Genomic DNA, 20520 nt, shown 5'->3' with positions numbered 1-20520 from the left:
GTTCTTGAAAATTTTTACCTCACTCTATATGGAAAGTAAAATAACAACTCATGTATTTTCTATTAAAACTTCTAAACAATTCCTAATAGATTTTCCTTCTTTTATAGTGTTTTTAATATTTTCATAGGCAATTAGACTTCTATATACTTGTTGACCAATAAAACTCCCAATAGAACAAAATAAATTTATTGACCAATTTTCTATTTAAATTATTTTAAACTTAACTCACTTAATTTAAAAGAATTATATAGATTTATATTTATTCAGTCCATGTTAAAGTAAATCTAAAACACAATTCATATCTTATTCAACTATATATTACTGTAATTTTAAATTTTTAGTTATAATTTAAAAGATACCATCTTAATTTACTTTTGTATGCTTTAGTTTTTCAAAAGTACTATAATCTTAAATATGTATGTGTATACACACATACACACATACACACACACACACATCATAGCCTGAAAAATATGTCAGCCTCGTAGTAAAAACTCAAGTTTGGCTTCTATTATAATGACATCACTATAAATTAGGTTTTCTTATATTTTATCTTTATGAGTGGAATACCATCTTTACTGAATTAGGTCAATTCCATTTCCCTGGACATTCAAGTGTTTTCAAAAGCAACTTATATGATTTTAAAGAAAGAAAAAAATTTCCATACACACTTATAAAAAATATATATTTAAGAAATACTGTTTTGGGGGCACCTGGGTTGTTCAGTGGGTTAAAGTCTCTGCCTTCAGCTCAGGTCATGATCCCAGGGTTGGGATCTAGCCCCATGTCCGTCTCTCTGCTCAGCAGGGAGCCTGCTTCCTCCTCTCTCTCTGCCTGCCTCTGTGCCTATTTGTGATCTCGGTCTATCAAATAAATAAATAAAATCTTAAAAAAAAAAAAAGAAATACTGTTTTGGGGCGCCTGGGTGACTCAGTGGGTTAAGCCTCTGCCTTCGGCTTGGGTCATGATCCCAGGGTTCTGGGATCAAGCCCCACATCAGGCTCTCTGCTCTGCGGGGAGCCTGTTTCCTCCTCTCTCTCTGCCTGCCTCTCTGCCTACTTGTGAGCTGTCTGTCAAATAAATAAATAAAATCTTAAAAAAAAAAAAAGAAGAAATACTGTTTTGAACATAGTAGTGCTTAAAAGCCTGTATATCACATATTACCAAATATCTCTGTTTTATTTATATAAATTTTGCTTTATTTAATTCACATTTAATTTTCTCTAAGATAAACTCTAGATAGATGTATATTTGGAATATTTTTTTAAAAGATTTTATTTATTTATTTACTTATTTGAGAGAGAAAATGTATGTGCATGAGAGGGAAGAGGGACAGATGAAAAAAAAGAGGGAGAAGCAGACTTCCCACTGAGCAGAGAGCTCCACACAGGGCTTAATCCCAGGGCTCTGAGATCATGACTTGAGCTGAAGGAAGACACTTAACTGACTGAGCAACATAGATACCCTGAAATAATTTGTATTTACATTGTAAGGGAAGAAAATTTTTTCCTCTACTCTTCTATATTCTTTTGGTTGTTCTATTATTTGAATTGACATAAGATGGGGTGCATGGGTAGCTCAGTGGGTTAAGCCTCTGCCTTTGGCTCAGGTCATGATGTCAGGGTCCTGGGATCGAGCTCTGCATCTGGCTCTCTGCTTAGAAGGGTGCCTTCCTCCCCACCTCTCTCTCTGCCTGCCTCTCTGCCCACTTGTGATCTCTGTCTGTCAAATAAATAACTAAATAAATCTTAAAAAAAAATAAATTGACACCAGGCAGATTAAAAGGCAAAACATAAAGTTCTCATGTATAGAAGTCCCACAAATACATTGAAATGCTATCCCAACAGTAAGACAATTAAGGCTTATATACTATTCTGATCTAAGAAGAAGGGAGTGAGGGTCTGGGGATTCTAAAGGAAGGAAGAAAGTTCTCAAAAAGTTGGGAAGAGCAAATATTTGGTAAACAAATGTTTGTCATTCAATGAAGAGACAATGAAAAACAAGACTTTGATTTTATTTTATTTTTTATTTAATTTTTATTTATCATTTATTTAGTTATTTATTTGACAGACAAGAAAGGGAGAGAAGACAGACCAAAGGAGAGGGATAGATAGAATCTCAGGACGCTCCACACCTAGCACAGAGCTTTATATAGGGCTCAATCTCACAACCCTGAGATCATGACCTGAGCTGAAATCAGAGTTGGACTTTTAACTGACTGAACCACCCAGTCACCTTGGGGAAGAAAGGACTTTGAACAAACAAAACCTGTTGGGCTCCCACAGTTTACCGCACCTAGTCTATACTCTATAGTTGTCTCTGGTGATAATTCTCTTTATTCCCAGAAGGGGCCCTCTATCTAAATTCTTAGAGGCAGTTGAGGGGAAGGTAGAAAGCTCTTCCAGAGTCTGTGGGTCCTCTTCAGTTCAAAATAATTAGCATGCCAACGTGGCACATTCTGGGGAAACTCATTCTTAACCCCTTCAACATCTTCACCTTCCCTTTTTCCATTTTCATAATGTTGTGATTTAAAAAGCACTCAAAGTAATCTGTGATTTAATGTGATTTGAAAAGCACTCCAAGAAGCTTTGCCTAACTGACAACTGCCTGGATCATATGTAACTAGACTGTAAAGGCCTTACAGATCAATGATTATAAGTTGGGCCAGCAGACTTACATTTCATGGAATCTTAAGAGAATACTAAAGTAGCTTCAAACTTGTATAAGAGGAAAACTGTGCCTACAGCACATTCTTAGCTATGGCAAATGTTTCTCTAACAAAAAGAGAAAAATACAGATTGAAAACTGGAAAAAGGTATTTTATAACAGAAAATTTGTAAAGAGCTAAGGAAGAAAAAGAGACACTTGATACAGCTTCACAAAAATCAATCACATACAAACAGTGGAACTTTTTTTTTAAATTTAGCATATATTTATTTCCTTTAGTATTTCCTTTTTCTTAACAAAGCCTCTCTGACATGATAAAATCTTTGGTTTTGAAACTATTGTCCTAGTTTCTCTAATTCTAATTTTATTCCAGCAAAAAATACATTTTTAATCACATAAAGAATTTAATCAACTCGATCCACACTTAGATTATAAAGCTCACACAGCTTAATGGATTTTTTGTTTGTTTGTTTTAATATTGATATCCATCCTTTACTTACAATGAACACATTTCTAATTGTTTATATGTATGTGTTTATTTATTTTACCATACACTGCTCAAAAGAAACAACTCTGTCTTATTCATACTTATACCTCCATTACAGAGTACCATCCCATCCAAAGACTCAGGACTTCATCAGGCTCAGGACCTAGGAAGAATTGATATTTCAGCTCCAGTCTGAAGGGATGAAAAAGCTAATGATATCTTAATTCAAAGCAGTCAAGCAAGAAAGATTTCTTTTATTCAGGGAAAGCCAGCTATTTTATTCTCTTCATACCTTAAACTGATTGGACGAGGCCCACTCACATTAAGGAGGGCAATCTCTTTTACTAAATCTGTTGATTTAAATGTTAATTTCATAAAAACACCCTACCAAATACACCCAGAATAATATTTGACCAAATATCTGGGGACCTTATGAACCAGTGAAGTTGGCACATAAAATTTACCATCACAGTAATGAATAGTTTCTTTTTCTTCTCTGTAGATTAAATTCATAAACTAAGCATAGATTTTATGAAAGAGCAGTTCAATATGATATGATGGTCCAAGTATGATGGTATGACAGTTTTAAATGGTTGACATATTTGACAGAAAAACCATCTTTTTCTTTTTCTTGCTTGCTATCTTTCTTTCTTTCATAAAATCCAATTATAACATTCCCATGTAACTTTTAAGTTGAATTATAATTGTGTCAAAAGATTATCTGTTTGTCCTAATACATTTACATGCTTTTTATATGTATAGTAATCATATTTATTTGCATGATAGAGAAATATTAATTGAAAGAAGCAGTTTCTTTCTTTTTTTAATTAGAAAAGATTATACTGCCCTAAGACACATTTTGATTGATTTGATATAGATTTATTTCTGAGCCTCTACCCCAAATCAGATAACATAAGTAAGTAAAACACACGCATACACACACACACACAAAACACACACACATGCAAATTCAATGATACTGAACAAGATATCATCAAACAAACATGTAAATTATACAAACACATAAATGAATGAAAATGAGAGAGAAAGGGAACATAAGAATGAACTGAGGAGATGGGATGGTCACATCAGGAAACAAAATGGCATGGGTCAAAAACAATAATGGAAGCTAGAAGACAGTAACACAAGGGGGCTTGAAAATTCTGAAATACTGATTTCCAATAAAGGACTTACAAAGGATTTTCATTTTCTCCAAAATAGCATTTAAGTTAGAGAGTAATTTATAGAGGTATTTTAAGGCACATAAGATTTCAAAAATTCACTTCCCACTCATTTATTCTACAAATGCTACTGAAAGAGTCAATCCACAATCAATCAATCAATCAATCAATAAAGGGGGGCCATATTTGTGAAATAGGAGATAAGGTATCTAATATAGAAATATGATTCTATTTTCTGCACTAAACTATAACATCAGGATAAAAATTAAAGGTACATACTTTTGAATACTAAACTAATTAGCAATTATAAGATGGAATTATTTGTTCTATAATGTTTTAAAAGTGTATCTATCATTACGTGATGTAATTTTAAAAAGTAATTCAAGGAATATTTATACAGTGAACTTTAAAGTTTTCACACTTTCAGCAATATGAAAAATGGCAAAACAACTTTCACAAAGAATTCATTGAAATTCATGTATGGTGTTCAAATTTAAAAAAGGACTATTCTGAGACTTTACTGCATTACATATGTTACTTTAAGTTAATACCAGAGTATTAGGAATTTACATAGAGAAAATAATTTAGCTGATCATGAATGTAAACTAAATAACAAAGGATGTATTAAATTGTATGTATTGAAATTGATTTTATTATAGTAAAATTCATGAATATACATAGTTTTAAATCAAGCAGAAATATAAAGAATATATCCAAATTCATGGAGTGTCCTACATCTCTCCAACCCATCCTTAGTACCATTGAACCAGCAAATTTTTGTTGTTGTTGTTGTTGTCAACGATTGTATTTAAGGGCACCTGGGTGGCACAGTCGGTTAAGAGTCTGATTTTTGGTTTCAGCTCAAGTTGTGATCTCAAAGTCATGGGATCCAGCCCCACCTCAGTGAGCACAGGGTCAGCTAGAGATTCTCTCTTTCCCTATCCCTCTGACCCTCTCCACTTTCCTCACTCTCTCACCCTCTCAAATAAATAAATCTTTAAAAACTATTTATTTATTTATCACACAAGCAGGGAGAGGTGCAGAGAGAGAGAGAGAGAGAATCTCAAGCTGACTCAGCATTGAGCTGGGAGCTGAGGCAGAGCTTGATCTCACCACCACAAGATCATGAACTGAGCCAAAATCAAAAGTCTAATGCTCAACCAACTGAGCTACCCAGGTACCGCAATTCAGCATCTTTCTGATTCAAAAGTTTTTTCATTTTTCTCATGGTTTTTAAATAACATTGTTTATCTGGTATTTTTATTTGTTAATTTTAGATGTTATGATTTGTTTTCTATTATGTAAAATGGGATTTTCAGGTTATTGTTGTTTTTTTTTCTCAACCATCTTGACATTTCCTCAAAAGTTATTGCATTTGTTTAAGAAAATATGAAATTCTTGGGACACCTGGCTGGCTCAGTGGGTTAAGCCTCTGTCTTCAGCTCAGGTCATGATCTCAGAGTCCTGGGATCAATCCCCACCCACATGGGGCTCTCTGCTCAGCAGGGAGCCTCCTCCCCCCGCTTTTGCTGCCTGCCTCTTTGCCTACTTGTGATCTCTGTCAAATAAAATCTTTAAAAATATATATATATATATTTATTTCCAGTGCAATGCATATTTTGCCTCTCTCTCTCTCTCTCTTTTTCTTTTTTTTTTTTAATTCTAGAGACTTTTTGGTGCCCTGTCTCTTGAAATATGTCTTTTCTTTACCCTTGAAGATGTTCAAGAGAAGGAGCTGGTATAGGGAAGATATGGGGACAACTGTTGTATAAACATTACTTCATATTTCATTCCTGTGCCTTAACTTCTATTTTCTGGAGTACCTAGTGTTGGAAATATGTTTAGGGAATTTACATATGCAATAATTTCTTTTTCTTTCCTTTGTTCTCCCTTAAATTACAAATAAATAACAATTGATTTCCCTTTTGCTTTGGGTTAAGATGACAAAATGTTGAAAATTATTTCTTGGGGAGAGATTATATACAACTGTTTGTTCCTTTACTAAAATAATTAGCTCTGTCCATTAGTTATCTTCTTCACTTTATGCTAAGATTATTTCTTTGGAGACACTTAGATTTAAGAAGTAAAGATTCAGTTTCCATGCAAATAATATCTAACTGTATTCTATTTTCCAGATATTGAGCTAAATGAAGGATACCTTTGTTATCTCCCTTAAGAGACTTAATAGTCAAGTTCATGGAAAACTACATATATGCATAGAAGATAAGTAATAAAATACAATTAGTATATACTTATGTATTTGGGAATAGGTAGATATTAGTGGGAATTAGAGTGACTAAAGTGACTTTATTGCAATGGAATAAAGAGTTGGGTGAAAAGAACGGAGCAAGAAGGTTATTCCAGGGAGGTTAAATTATTATCAGATGATCTAAAGAAATTTAAACGTTCATGTAAATATTTTACTTTCCTTCTCTAATATCTAAAATAGCACTTTGATATAGCTCATATTATGTCTATATTTATGTTTATTTATATATCATTTTATATTTTCTAAAATATATATTTCTATAAATAATATATTTTCATAATCATATTTCCAATATAATTTATATATACTAAGCATATGTTTTCATACATACATATGTGTATATGTACATGTTTGAGTATGTATCTGTAGATGTAGAGCACTGATTATACCTTAACTTTTTTTCTCATTTAATCATCAACACTGTTATCATTGAAGTACTATTATTATTCTCATTTTTCAGATGTAGAAACAAACTTGTCCAAGGTTACACAATTAATTAGTTAATGTAGGAGGAGGGATTCACACACCACTGGTTCAATGATAAACTAGAGTGCTCACCACAATTGCCTCTCATTCCAATTAACCATATTAAATAAATACATAATTTTAATACTTTATCCCCTAAAGATTCAGAGTGACTTGTATTTTGGGAAACTAGGAAAATTAAGTTTTCTATCAAGTCATAGCTAAGTGAGAAAGTAAAGCATATTTTTTTTTTTTTTTAAAGATTTTATTCATCTATTTGACAGAGAGAGATCACAAGTAGGCAGAGAGAGAGAGGAGGAAGCAGGCTCCCCGTTGAGCAGAGAGCCCGATGCGGGACTCGATCCCAGGACCCTGGGATCATGACCTGAGCCGAAGGCAGCGGCTTAACCCACTGAGCCACCCAGGCGCCCCTAAAGCATATTTTTTTTAAAGAACTTTTGAGCAGGTAGAGAAGTGTGTACTCCAAAAGGCAATTACTTGGGGAGAAGCCAAATTAAAAAGGATAAACCTGGATGAGTCATAAATTGAAAGTGGTAGGTGAAGAGGGAGAATCTGGGTAGGAGCCAAAGAAACAGAGAATAGAAGAGAATAGAAACAGTCCGTACTGTGAGGCAAAGACAGGGATGGACAAAGCCCCTAGGGGTTTTGCACTCAGCAAAAGCATCTGGAGATTATCTGGAAATTATTCCTTCTGAATAATTGAAAAGGCATGTCATAGAGTCTTTATTACTATGAATTTATTTCAAATTATATAATTTGCTTCTTATAAAATAAATCAACATCATTAATTTTAACCAGGAAAAAAACTGAAATCTGAGATGTTGAATTCCTATTAAGAATTTATGTCAAGATTATTACTAACTCTTCCCCCACTTTTTTTTAAATATTATACCTCAAATACTAATTAAAATGAAGAAATGTGACAGAACTACTATTTCTGGCAAAATTAGATACTAACTATTCTGAAACCTACCTCAAAACACTGAATACTTTTTAAAAATCTTTAAGTGTATAGCTTAATCAGAAAGATTTTAAAAATTAAAATAAGTTAAATTAAGAAATAATTATTTAGAAGAAAGCAAAATTTCAAAGAAGAAAACTCACAAAAAAAGCTACACTTGCCCTGAGGAAATATGCAAATTACAGGAGGTTTTAGTTTACTATTTTAATTCAAGTGTAAAGAAAAACAAAAAGTCCTTGGAAGGAAAGGTAAAAAGTCAGACCAAGAACCTTTCAATATAAAGCCATGACTCCAAAATATGAATGCTCCCATACAGGGAGATCATAATTAAACTTGACAAAAGAGTAAGTTGGGTCAGAAAGCTTTCCTTAATGAATCATGATCTTCAGTCTATCCTGCAGTGGATTTGAGACAGGAGACATTACCTATGGAACCCAAAACCTAAAGCACAAAATGTATATAGAACTTCTGAATGTTGTCAATACTCAAATACACTGTAGAACACTGTAGAAATAAACATAGCTTCATTATAGCAGGAGATGTTAATCATAGCCCTTCAAGTTTTCTAAATAATACAGTAAAGTAGGCATGGACTATTTATAAGCAAATAAAACAACCAAAGAAACAGGCTCTTCCACGCAAGAATTAACAGAATATACAAAAACAAAAGAATAAGAATCAGCTGTAGAGTATTAAAAGTGTGAATGATATGCATTACTAATAAAAGGGAATGTTCAAGTAGATGAAAGAAAAGAGACTATCAAAATGCTGAATCTTATTTGAAAAATAACAAAATAAAAATTTTAGAAATGGAAAAAGAGCTCTTCAGATGAGATAACTAGAAATACACAATGAGGAAGAATGAATGAAATGGAATCTAGATCTTGATAGAATCACTAAGAATTCACTATGGAGAAATAAATGTTAAAAAACAAAAGGGAAATTGAGAGCCTGGAGATCAAAATGAGAGATTTTTAGCACTTATCTACTGAGATGACGAGGGTAGATATAAAGATATACTGGAAAAGAAAATTTCAAATTTGATTTATGATAAAACTCTACAGATTCTGGGAACTACATGAATCTTAGTCAAGACAAATTAATAGAATCCACACCTAGAGTCATCATGTAACTGCAAAATGCCGACAAAGTAAAGATCTTAAATAAATTAGCAAATACATATATATGATCTTCAAAAGGAACAAACATAGGTCTGAGCACTTCAACCAACACTATTAGGGAACATCAATGTAATAAAATCTCAAAGCATTAACTTCAAGTGACTTTTATCTAGACTTCCATAAAAGTCAAATATGATCAAAATAAAAAATGAGGGGCACCTGGGTGGCTCAGATAGTTAAGTGTCTATCTTTAGCTCGGGTCATGATCCCAGGCCATGGCCTGGGGTTCCCTGCTTTGCGGAGAGCCTGCTTCTCCCTCTCCCTCTGGCTGCTGCTCCCCCTGCTTGTGCTTTCTCTCTTTCTGTCAAATAAAAAAAAATTTTTTTTAAATCAAGAATGAAACAAGATCACTACAGACGAAAGTTGAAATTTATTGCAACACAGCTATATTGGTAAGAATAAGCCAAATACCCTAACTGGAAAGTGAGCCAAAAATATGAGTACATAAATGTTATTGGTTCAAAGCATAGGAAAAGCCAGGAACAAGGTGGGGGTGGCACATGCAAATGTCTAATGAATATGGAGTTCCTCTTTTGGGTGATGAAAATGTTATGAAGCTAGAGATTGGTAATGGTCTTACAATGACCATTGAAATGACCTAAATTCTATTTAAGTGTACACGTTGAAATGGTTGGAATGGTTAATTTTATTTTATGTTAATTTTACCACAATAAAAATAATATTTATAAAGATATATTACTAGAACAGTGGTAGAATGTAAGTGCCTAATGTTTACCTCATGAACTATGGTATTTCAAGAGTTTTTGAGTTCAAATCCTGGCTTCATAACCTATTTTCTATGTATTTTTGTGCAATTTATGAGCTTGCCCTTTGCTTCAGTCTTTATATATGGTAAAATGGAAATGATTAAAGCAGTAACTACACTGTGGAGATTAATACTGTAATAAGGCATAAAGAATCCTAATATAGTAAGTTCTCAATTAGGTTTATGTATCGTTAACTATAATTTATTATGATCATTAACCTCATTGTTATTACTAAAATCTCACTTCTAATATTTTCACAGCTTGAAGTATTCATACTCAATTTTTGCACCATCTTTCACTACTTGGGGTTTGGATCAACTGTTCCAAAATGCCTTTCCTGAACCCTCAGGTTACATTTATGTTTTCCCTTTCCACCTCCCTGGGTTGTTGTTTGTAACACTATAAGACTCATACCACATTGAAATTACTGGTGTATTTGACTGTTTTCTCCATGGAAGAGTCAATTTTGCAAAAGCAAGTATCATTTTATTTTGTCTCTTGAGCCTATTCTGTAACATAACACACACACCACACACACATACACACATGTCCTAGACCTCTATTTGCTCAGCTGAACAATGTAAGTTATATGATTGACAGATACTTTATTTTGTTTCTTTCGGTGTATGTTTTTTGTTATTTAATGTATACAAAATTTACAACACTGACAGGTATTAATCTCTCAAGGTTTCCCATATTAAGGTGAAGGAATTTTTTTTTAATATTTTATTTATAAATTTGACAGAGAGAGCATAAGCAGGAGAAGCAGCAGAGGGAGAGGAAGAGCAGGCTCCCAGCTGAGCAGGGAACCTGATGCAGGGCTCGATAGCAGAACCCCAGGATCATGACCTGAGCCAAAAGCAGACACTTAAGTGACTGAGGCACCCAGGGGTCCTGTGAAGGAAGAATTTAATAATCAGTGTATTCATTTAGCAATAAAACAGTAGCACTAATTGTATGCACAACACTAGGGCTCTAAGTATTTCAAATATTAATTCTTAAACTATATTTTTTTTAGTTCTGTTTTTAGTATCTATGTTTAGATTTAAGTACTTTATGAGTCAAAGTAAGACTTCAGACACTGACTAAAGTTGTATATTGACTGGGAGTTGCACTGATTCTCAGCCAGTACTTTTTTTCATGAAAAAAAAAAAATTCCCCTAAATAATGAGAAAGAAATGGAAAATTAAAAGATTGGGCACACACATATGCTTTTTGCAAAGGGCTTCATTGTCTAACCACATGCTTGTTTAGTACTTAGAATATGACTCAATAAGCAACTGGCATGATTAGAAATGGTAAGAGCTATAGAAGAGTCAACCTGAATATACATAATATTCTCAGTTTGGCACAAAAGACCACAGAAATGCTGAGTTTCATCAGCATGCCGTTCATCTGTTAAAAAAGAAAAGCTGAGATAAGAAACCACAAGAAGCCATCATCCCTACCCTTATTAATTTGGAGGATAAAAATACACATATATTAGCAATTGCTGTTTATCCAGATACTGAAAATTATAATGACATATAATACTATGTCTGATTTCATTTTGATTTCTTTTTTTGAGATTTGAGTAGTGCTCAACTATTTATTTTAGTAGATACCAACTAAATTGTTGTCAACACATTTTAATTGTTATATACATGCACAGCAGTCATTTCACAAAGCTTTAGGGGGTAAGATGCATCCATTAGTGATCTCTTGGTTTGACTTTATTTAAACAAACGATTTTCCATATTGAGATACATATAATACATAATTTGTACTCTCTTTCTTGCCATTGCTTTTAGGAGCTTCTTAACTGGGATACAAAACATTTTGTCTTAATGTTTTATGATAGAATGAAAGCAATAAAGAACACTGTGATAAAGAGGAATCCCACAAGTTCTTTTAAAACCAACATACATTTGTAGTAATCTCCATCAATCTAGTCAGTGAGGAAAGTGATATATTTACTACTTTAGCCCCAGGCATTTGAAAATTTTGATACAACAAAGAAACCATTTTTATTTGGCAAACTTGAATTAGAGTTTTACAGCCTGACAGAATTTATATTTTGGGGAATGGCTTACTGATATACCAAGAAATCAGCTAGATTAGGAACTGCTTTGGGCATCTCAAAGATGCCTAGATGGCTATGTTATGTCTCAGATGTGTCAAGTCCAATTATCTAGTGTTTTGTAGAAATAATATAATTTCCTCTGTGAGGTATTAACCTACACCTTGCAGGAGTCTACAGACCTGCTTGCTTTCTTCTGCACAAAAGAACCAGGAAAATGGGTAAGAGAAAACTAAAATCCAATCCCTATTCTGCTATATCCACCAAGAAAAACAGATCTTTCAGTAATTTGTGTGTACTTTCCACCTAGTTCATCATCATACTGAAGTGGAGTATATCTGCTCTTGCACACAGACTCTCTCTCTTAAAATAAATAATCTTTTTTTTTTTTTAAAGATTTTATGTATTTATTTGAGACAGAGTATGAGCAGGGGGAAGGGCAGAGGGAGACTGAGAGAAAAGCAGATCCCTTGCTGAGTAGGAAGCCCGATGTGGGACTGGATCCCAAGAACCTGAGATAATGACCTGAATCAAAATCAGACACTTAACCAAATGAGCCACCCAGGCACCCCATAAATAAATAAATCTTTAAAAAAATAATAATAATAATAAGAAGAAGAAGTATGGGCTGACTCAACTGGATTCTCTGACCAGAACCTTATGATACTAAAATCAAGATTTAGGGGAGGCTGAGTTCTTATCTGGGAGCTCTGGCTCAGGAAGAACATTTCCAGACTCATTCAGGCTGTTAGCTGAATGTAGTTCCTCAGGTTGGAAGACTGAGTTCTCCACTTCCTTGCTGTATTGTCAAATCGGGGTAAGCCCTCAAGTTTTAGAAACTTCCTGCATTCCTCTTCATGTGATCCCTTCATACTGGAGCATACTGTGCAAAAGTCCTGTTTAGAATCCTTCTAGTGCTCCAAATCTGTGATTTATGTGTTTTTAAAGAGTTTATGTGATTATGTTACACCCACCCAGATAATCCCCATATTTTATTTTTATTTATTTATTTTTTTTAAAGATTTTATTTATTTATTTGACAGAGAGAAATTACAAGTACACTGAGAGGCAGGCAGAGAGAGAGAAGGAAGCAGGCTCCCTGCTGAGCAGAGAGCCCGATGCGGGACTCGATTCCAGGACCCTGAGATCATGATCTGAGCCGAAGGCAGAGGCTTAACCCACTGAGCCACCCAGGCGCCCCAATCCCCATATTTTAAAGTCAACTGATTTAGGACCTTACATCTGCAAAATCTCTGTAAATAGCACTCTCTAAATAGCACATTTGATAACATTATCAGGATTGCAAAATCTGAGAGAACCACCTTTAGAATTCTGCTTACCGCAGGTAACAAAATTATTATGGTTTTCTAAAATGAGTTAGTTGCCATTTTCTATTTTCTCAAAGAATTAATACATACATATATTAAAAATTATAAAAATCCATTAGTCAATTGTTGATAGAACTTACTGTTAAAAAGGGCTGTGGTTCCTGTTTTATTTAGTTTACACCCTGTAAGTAGATTTCCATTTCTTTAATGATTATATTTCTTGTGCAGGTTTGCTATTCTTGTTTTAGTTCTGGCAAAGTTTTGAATTAATTGGCATAAAGTGACTGAATATTCATTGATTTTTAAAAATTACTTTGTATATGTAATCATGCGCCCTTTCAGTTCTAATAAGGTTTATTCGTGGTCTCTCTCTTTTCTCTCTCCTCTCCTTATCTTGTTAAAAATCTGTATGGGCAGGATCTTTCCTATTTTATTATAATTGTCAAATAAAATGCTTTTGGCTTTGTTGATACTCTAAAATTTGTTAAATATTCATTTAATTCTGAGCTTTTGCTATCTCTTTCCTTCCAATTACTTGGATTTATTTTATTTTTATAACTTTTAATTTGGATCATTAAATCATTCATTTTAGAATTTGTTTTTTTTTTCCAAGCAAAAGCATTAAAAGATACATTTCCCCATATTTTAAATACATTGTACACATTTTACAATATGGTATTTTGATGACAATTGAAATCATGTATAGAAAATACACGTTTTTTTCTAATCTCAAAATAAGGTTACTTTTTGATACATGAGATATCTCTACATTATTTTACTTTAATTTCCAAATATATTTAAATTTTTCTATTGAAATCTAACCTGTTTGTAATTTGGTCAAGAAGGTAAATATGATCAAAATTAATTTTATTTTTCTTGTTCAACATTTCTGTACATATGCTAGTATTTATTTTATGACCAGATAAACCAGTTTTGAAAATAGTCAATACATCTTAAGAAGAATGAACATTTTAGAGTGCATGGCTAGCTTAGTTGGTAAAGTTTGTGACTGTTGATCTCGGAATTATAATTTCAAGACCCTCACTGGGTATAGAGATTATTTAAAAATAAAAAAACAAAAGTGAGTATTTTGGCACTAGGAGAGTTCATCAAGTATTCACCACATCCAGCTTGTTATTTTTCTTCTACATGTTCCTATTGTTACTTTTCTTTATTAATCTCTAGATTTCTTAACTTTCTTTCTTTTTTTTTTTTTTAGGTGAAAAGGAAGTATTGTACACCTGAAAAAAATAAAATAAATAAAGAGAGAGAGAAAGAAAAAAAGAAAAAAAAGAAAATTCAAATGAAAATTCTATAGCAAAAGTTTATAATTCAGTAAATACATAGATTAAATACTTAACCATGACCACTCCAACAAACACGCACATTTCGAATCATCTAGAAAAGATGATGGTATGTGAAAACCTCACAGTGTCACTGTGGATTTTGATGACTCCTCTTATGTTAATTATTAATTTCCATAATTTTAGTCAAGGACTAATTTCTTTTTTCTTTTTGGCCAAATTCTACTATTTTGTTATTATTTAGGAGCCAATCTTTTTCCCTAACAGGATTTTTTCACAGATATAGATTTACTGATATTAATATACCTGTACTTATTTTTAATCATTTTGATCTTGCCTGGTATAACCTTATAGCTATTTTTAAAAACCTTTTGTTCTCCATGTTTTAGATATTTCTTCTGTAAGCAGCATATAACTGGATTTTTCATTCAATTTTAAAACTTGTCTTTTATCAGAATTTCATCCATTGATACTTGTTTTATTGGTACCTCTTGGATCATTTTTCCAAAAATAATCTATCCTTTCTGTTTAATCCCTTTTTACTATGTTGAAAATTCCCACTAGTTTTCATGTTAGCTGACTATGCATTTCCATTTATGACCATAATATTTTTCCATAACTTCCAGATGTACTGAGTGGCTAGTTAGCATATCTAATACATGAAATTTTGAATTGTGAATTCTTGCTCTGGATTTTCATTTAAAATGTTTTATGGCATTTTATCTCAACTAAAATTCCAAGAAATATAATTTTTTTAAAAATACTATCTCATACAAGGTAATAATGTTATTTTAGTAAAATGTCTATCAATTTTATTAATGCATGCACTATAAATAGGTTATCATAATTCAAAAAAGTAAAGAAGTTATATAAATAAATGTTGCAATTAGTATGCAACTTTATAATATTTATTTAAATAAAATACAAACATAAAAATCTAAAGCCTATTATTTAAATTGTAAAAAAGTAAGACAGGTATTTTTCTATATTTGCTAAAGAAATTAATGATGAAATCATTCCTTGTGCTTCCTTTAAAAAATATCCATTCTATTTAAACATGTGAATTATAATGTTTGAATTTTCATTTTTACATGATTTCTCATGTACAATTGACCCTTAACTTAAATGGCATGAAATTGAGCTGACAGGGACATTTTTATATGCAGGTTTTTCCAATAATAAGTACAATCCTGTAAATGTGTTTCCTTTTCTTATAATTTTTAAATAAAATTTTCTTTTCTCCAGCTTACTTTTTGTAAGAATACAGAATACGATACATATAATAAACAAAATACCTGTTAAGTGCCCATGTTATTGGAAAGGTTTCCAGTCAACAGTAGGCTATTAATAATGAAATCAATAGTCAAAAGTTATATGTGTACTTTTGACTGCATGGGAGGTCTGCACCTCTAACCCTTGCATTATTCAAGGGTCAACTGTAATATATTTTGCAGCTGCTAAAACCACTTCTGAAAACACTTAAAGTTAGGAAAAATACAATATAATATTAACTAGAAAAAAAAGATTTCCTATTGATAGATTTACTATCAATCATGTTTGAGATTACACAATGGAATACTATGCAGCCATCAAATAGTACTTTTTTATAGAGGGGTCATATTAAATTCTCCTAAAATCTCTTTCAGCATTCCAGTGTTGAAGAGAACCTAACTTACAGATTACTTTCTGTAAGTAACTTTTCTTTTTATTTTTCTGAAAACCCTGTAGACGTCCCTTGAATTTACCCCAGGCTGGAAAGGAAATCTTTTTTTTTTTTTTTTATATACTAAAAGTTATAAATCAAATATGCAATATTTTGGAATTAGAAAACTGATAATTTACCCTTAGTTTTAACATACTGTTACCAGACTTTCTCAAGATATTTTATCAATTTTGGCTACTCTGTCATATGATTGATTTAATGCTGATATGATTATGATTAATTTAAAATAAGTTCATATGCCTTGCAATATATACATGGTTCATTCAGTTTCTATCTCTTGGTATCAGCAATTATCTGAATCAAGTTATTTTTTGACATAACTCTTCAAAATTTGATGGTAGACATAGTGCCTAATTACTGTGTTTCCATTATCTCTGCCAATGAATAATTGGCCCACCAGGAATAAATGTCATTTTTTTTTTTAATCTCACTCTCTTCCTCTCTCCATAATATAATGCCTGGCCCTGAAAAAGATTAACAAACAAATACATGTAAAGACTTTATGCTGTACTAAATTTGTAAAATGTCTATGGACATGTCTGCAGGTTTATCTAGAAATAAGTCGTAAGAAAATTATTTTATTGACCATATGAGGGTTTTGAATGAATCAATGAATTATTTTCCTCTCTTTTGTTTTCCATTAAGTAGAAATATGTAGGAAATATCATAGCATTCATATGAGAACAATTCTTCTTCAGAATAACAGTGAATCAATAACTTGTCACTTTTGAGAGTCGGGAGGTCATGATGCTGCTGAATAAAGCAAATATTTCTACTGCCAACTCTGATAAGAGAGTCTGTAAGTTATGACCAATCCAGTTGGGTTTTGTTTCAGTGTTTTATATTGTTTATAATATAGCAAATGTCAATAGTTATACAATTAAATGTTTATTACATGATTAATTCAAATTGTATCATAAGAGACTGGAAGAACAAATATTGTTAAAATGTCTATACTATCCAAAGCAGTCTACACACTTAATATAGTATCTATCAAAATATCAACAGCATTTTTCATAGAGCTACAAGAAACAATCCTAAAATTTGTATGAAGCAGGAAGGACTCCAAATAGCTAAAACAACCTTGAAAAAGAAAAGCCAAAGCATCACGAGTCTCTATTTCAAGTTATATTACACAGTTGTAGTAAACAAAACAGTATAATACTGGCACAAAAATAGACACCTAGATCAATGAAACATAATAGAAAACCTAGAAATGAATCTACAACTAAATAGTTCATTAATCCAACAAAACAGGAAAGAATATCTAATGAGAAAAAAACAGTGTTTTCATCAAATGATGTTGGGAAAACATGCAAAAGTATGAAATCAGACCACTTCTTATACCATACAAAAAAATAAATCAAAATAAAAGACCTAAATGTGAGACCCAAAACCATAAAAATCCTAGAAAAAAAATGCAGGCAGTAACTTCTTTGGCATATGTTGTAATGACTTTGTAGATTTGTCTCCTGAGGCAATGGAAACAAAGGCAAAAATAAATTATTGGGACTTCATCAAAATAAAAAGCTTCTCCACAGTAAAGGATATAAACTAAAATACAACCCAGTAAATAAGAGAAGATATTTGCAAGTGACATATCTGATGAAGGGTTAGTATCTGAAGTACATAAAGAACTTACAAAACTCCACATCCAAAAAATGAATAATCCAGTTTAAAAGTGGGCAGAAGGGGAAACTGGGGGCTCACTGGGTTAAAGCCTCTGCCTTCAGCTCAGGTCATGATCCCAGGGTCCTGGGATCTAGCCCCACATCAGGCTATCTGCTCAGCAGGGAGCCTGCTTCTCCCTCTCTGTCTCAGCCTGCCTCTCTGACTACTTGTGATCTCTGTCTGTCAGATAAGTAAGTTAGTTAAAAATAAATAAATAAAAGTGGGCAGAAGACATGAATAGATACTTTTTCAAAAATGTCTATTGGCCAATAGACATATGAGAAGATGCTCAACATCACCCATCATTAGGGAAATGCAAATCAAAACCACAATGAGATATCATCTCACACCTGTCAGAAAAGCTAAACTGAACAAAACAAGAAACAATAGGTGTTGAAGAGGATGTGGAGAAAGGGGACCACTCTTCCACATTGGTGGGAATGCAAACTGGTACAGCTACTGTGGAAAATAGTATGGCGTTTGCTCAAAAAGTTAAAATAGAACCGCCCTACAGTGCAGCAATTTCACTACAAGGTATTTACCCAAAGAACACAAGATACTAAATCAAAGAGATGTATGCACCCTGATGTTTATAGCAGCAATATTTACAATTGTCAAATTATGGAAATAGCTCAAGTGTCCATCAGCTGATGAATGGATAAAGTGGATGTGAGATATATATATATATATATATATATATATATATATATATATATGTATATATATATATATATATATATACACTACTATTCTAAAATGAATACTAGGAATGAATGAATGAAAGAAAATGAATGAAAATGAAGTGAATGAAATCTCGACAATTGCAATGACATGGGTGGAGCTAGAGAGTACTATGCTACACAAAATATGTCAGTCAAAGAAAGACAAATACCATATGATTTCACTCATATGTGGAATTTAAGTAATTAAACAAATGAGCAAAATGGAAGGGGAAACAAGAAATGCACTCTTACCTATAGAGAACAAACTGATGGTTACCCACAGAGAGTTGAGTGGGTGATGGATTAGATAGATGATGTGATGAAGGAGTACACTTGAGAGAGATGAGCACTGGGTGTTGTATGAAAATGTTGAATCACTATATTGTATAGCTGAAACTAATATTATACTGTATGATAACTAATTGGAATTTAAAAAAGTAGGGGAAAAAACCCCAAATTGTACCATAAGACACTGAACAATTATAATTCTTATACAGATATTTAGAACTATATCCACTTAATGCATGTGATCAAAAAGGTCTGAAAAGATACTGTTTGCCACTTAGTATCCAGTTAAAATACAACATTTCTTCCTTTTCTCCTGAACCCACAGATTTTCCCCCCAAAATAAAAATATATATTAAATAATTAAATTTTACAGATGATTTAAATCATGTATGTATCTGCTGAAGTGGAAATGGTGTTTATGGAATATATGATTATGAAACAAGCCATGAAGCATATCTTATTTTATTATTTTAAATATACTTATGTTTTAAAAATTAGTCATTTTTGTGTTGTCAAATGATCCTGGCTAAAATAATCTATTATAAAGTACTTTTTCTCTTCTATGCATAGAAAAAATATATATGCATATTCAGTATAAATATTTTATTTAGTTACAAATATTTTCTCCAGGAAGAAAGTTTAACCAATATGAAAATGAAATTTTTCTGTGACCCAAAGACCTCAAAAATACAGAATAAGATTTTTTATTTTATAAATTGGGAACACAGGCTTGAGAGATTCAAGGAAAGAAACATAAATTAGAGAAGTCAATTTTGTTGGAAGCAGTGCCTCTGACAGATTCATGACAAGATGGAAGAATAATTTTTGTTTTGAACAGTAGGTTGAAAGATTAATAGTAAGAAATAGAAAAATCATTTTTATTGGGAGGTGTAGGAGTATAAGATCTGTGATTTAAGAATCTTATTTTTCTTTATTTTAGAAAATGGAGGGCCTAAGAGTTTTATTTTTTAAGAAATATATTTAATTATCCATAGTTTTTCCTAAATACTTCAGCTAATGAATTTGTAAAAGTGAAAGTCAAGTCGGCTGATACTTTTCTCTTGTACTAAATGTATGTTGCATATCATAAGAAAATTAGCTTAGAGATATATTTTTATTTTTATATGTTCATCTCTTTATGTCAAGAAAACTATGCAAATATTTGGAATCTTAAGTCCTCAAAAGGTCAGCTTTTGTGAATATTATATTAAATTCCCTATTTTTCAAGCTATGATGACATATGAAGAAAAAAATTGTGTCTGTTGATAGGTAATAAATATATAAATTGTTCTGTGGATTTTTTGGAGATAAATTTTGGTAGTGAAAAAGTATAAAATGTATTTACCAACAGTATCACCTGAGATTAATTCTTTAATTACTGGACAGATTCTTCTCAAAGGAAAGTTGACAAATTATCTTTTCATCC

This window comes from Mustela nigripes, chromosome 1, assembly GCF_022355385.1.
Source record: "Mustela nigripes isolate SB6536 chromosome 1, MUSNIG.SB6536, whole genome shotgun sequence".
Taxonomy (NCBI): Eukaryota; Metazoa; Chordata; class Mammalia; order Carnivora; family Mustelidae; genus Mustela; species Mustela nigripes.
This window is presented reverse-complemented; position numbering follows the sequence as displayed.